The sequence below is a fragment of the Sinocyclocheilus anshuiensis genome, unplaced genomic scaffold, assembly GCF_001515605.1.
Source record: "Sinocyclocheilus anshuiensis isolate Anshui unplaced genomic scaffold, SAMN03320099.WGS_v1.1 scaffold319, whole genome shotgun sequence".
Classification (NCBI taxonomy): domain Eukaryota; kingdom Metazoa; phylum Chordata; class Actinopteri; order Cypriniformes; family Cyprinidae; genus Sinocyclocheilus; species Sinocyclocheilus anshuiensis.
The window spans coordinates 288879-290895 of NW_015552566.1; the positions used below are offsets into that span (position 1 = coordinate 288879).

At 40.7% G+C, this 2017-nt stretch overlaps 1 protein-coding gene across 1 annotated transcript in view; it reads right to left on the reverse strand.

Annotated features, from left to right (window-relative positions):
• bcas3 (BCAS3 microtubule associated cell migration factor) overlaps nucleotides 1–2017 on the reverse strand; it is a 238299-nt gene that overhangs the window by 141688 nt on the left and 94594 nt on the right. The gene's annotated exons all lie outside the window — the stretch shown is intronic.

Sequence of the window (2017 nt, forward strand, 5' to 3'; positions counted from 1 at the left end):
CCTCTTGTTAAGTTCATATTGTAGAACATAATACAGAACTTTGCACTGTCAAAACTAATCAAGACTAGCAGTTTTCAAAGATTTATCAATCTGGACCGTTTAAAAGATAAAAGACAGGACCGTATAAACCGACATATTTAGTTTCGGTTTTGATTAATGAATTCAAATGTGCTTTGATTTCGGAGTTGCAGTTATAGAGCCTTCGTGTCATCTCACTCCACAATAATTCACGTTTTGAGAGTTGAGTCACTCTCCCACTCTTTAACTTATATTTAGGCATTGTGATTACTTGAATATACAGTCACTACATTCAAAATCAGATACGTTATAACTTATCACGCTAAAAACTTGTCACTCATGAATCATAACGTCTGTCTGCTGAGCCCTCGTGATAAGTGCGGCTGTCGACGTTTACATCAGCACCAGCGCCTCTGCAGTGTGTGTGTGTAGTAGGCTAACGTGGTGATGACTGATTGCATGCAGTACATGCATACTTGGGCTTGTTTGTTAAACAATTAGCCTATGCAAATTTATATGATTGAAAACCGCCAAACCGACCACAAACCAGCCCAAATTTTGTCCACCCGCCCAAGCCAATTTTTACCCACACAATCAAATTCAAAACCGCCCAATCTGGCAACACTGGCTGTAATGGCGCAGCTCTATTCTAGAAAAGGGTAATTCAAAACCGCCCAATTGGCAACACTGCTCTCGACGGATATTTTCTTCAGTAGACAGTTTTTCATTCGTTTTCAATTAAAACCATGTTGTTACATCGCAATTCCTAATAAAGTTACTGACCAACCAGTGAGTAGCTTCAGTTACTTGTACTCATATTTGGTACTTTAAATCCATACCCCACCATAACAACAATATAGACTCAAACAGATGAGCACAAACAAAAACATGCGTCATCGCCCCCCAACAGAAAGCAAGACACACTTGCAGCTATCAGTCAAGCTTCTTCCAGAACGTGATAGCAAACTCACAACACGCCAGCATCTTTCGTGCACTGTCGCCCGCTCATCTCCCGATCTCCGACAGGCCCCTGGCCACCCCGCCACGCCACACACATAACAACCGGGCCAGGAAGGAAAAGTGCTCTCGCCGAACAAATGATGGGGTGTTTCTGCTACTGAGTCATAACAAAATACAATCAAAAGAGACTTGTGTTCTTGCTCGCTTTATGCTTCAAATAGATAAAGCGCCTCCTGTCTTCTCTCGCACAATGCGCTGTGTAGTCTAGCAGGGCCAGGGTGACGCTCCGGGGACCAGATAGGAGTATCGATAATGCTGGCTGCATGTCCGATTGATTTTGGGAAGCTGAGACAGTGGCTGTGTGATTCTTTCTTTCTCCTGATACGCTGTGTCAAGCACACGGGCGCTGCTTATGATGGGTTTAGTGTCAGCACACACATCCGGCAGAAATGGCCACATGGAACCAGCTCCCTTAGGGGTGGTATATAACACAAAGGACACCACATAAACACACACAGCACAGTAACATTGATATATAATGGCCAAGAGGCTCTGATATCCTCATGTGATCTTTCTGAAGCACTTACTCTACAATGTAAAGACCACAGATCTGTTGTAAAACCTAGAGGGCTGCCTTGCTGTCTACATGTGGTCATATAAAGCTTTAAGCACACCCAAATACTGTACACATAGCACATTCAAGAGTTTTAGGCAAAATCATTTAATTATTGCATTTACTATATTTTTTTATTCACATCTTTCAGTATCTAATGAATTAAAACTTTTTATGCGAATCAACATTTGCCCACAGCCAAGACTGTCACAATGCATTCTGGGATTGACTTCTCCACAAAGGATAATGCTGACTTAGAATGTGGCCAGGCAAGTTGATACTTATCATTTATTTGAATCATAATAAAATAAATTAAGTTTTAATTAATGCATTTATTTTATTCTACAAATTTTTCAAAACAACAAAGTTCTGGAGAAAACAGCAAAAAAAATTTCTTTCTTTCTTTGTTTCTTTTTCTTTCTTTCT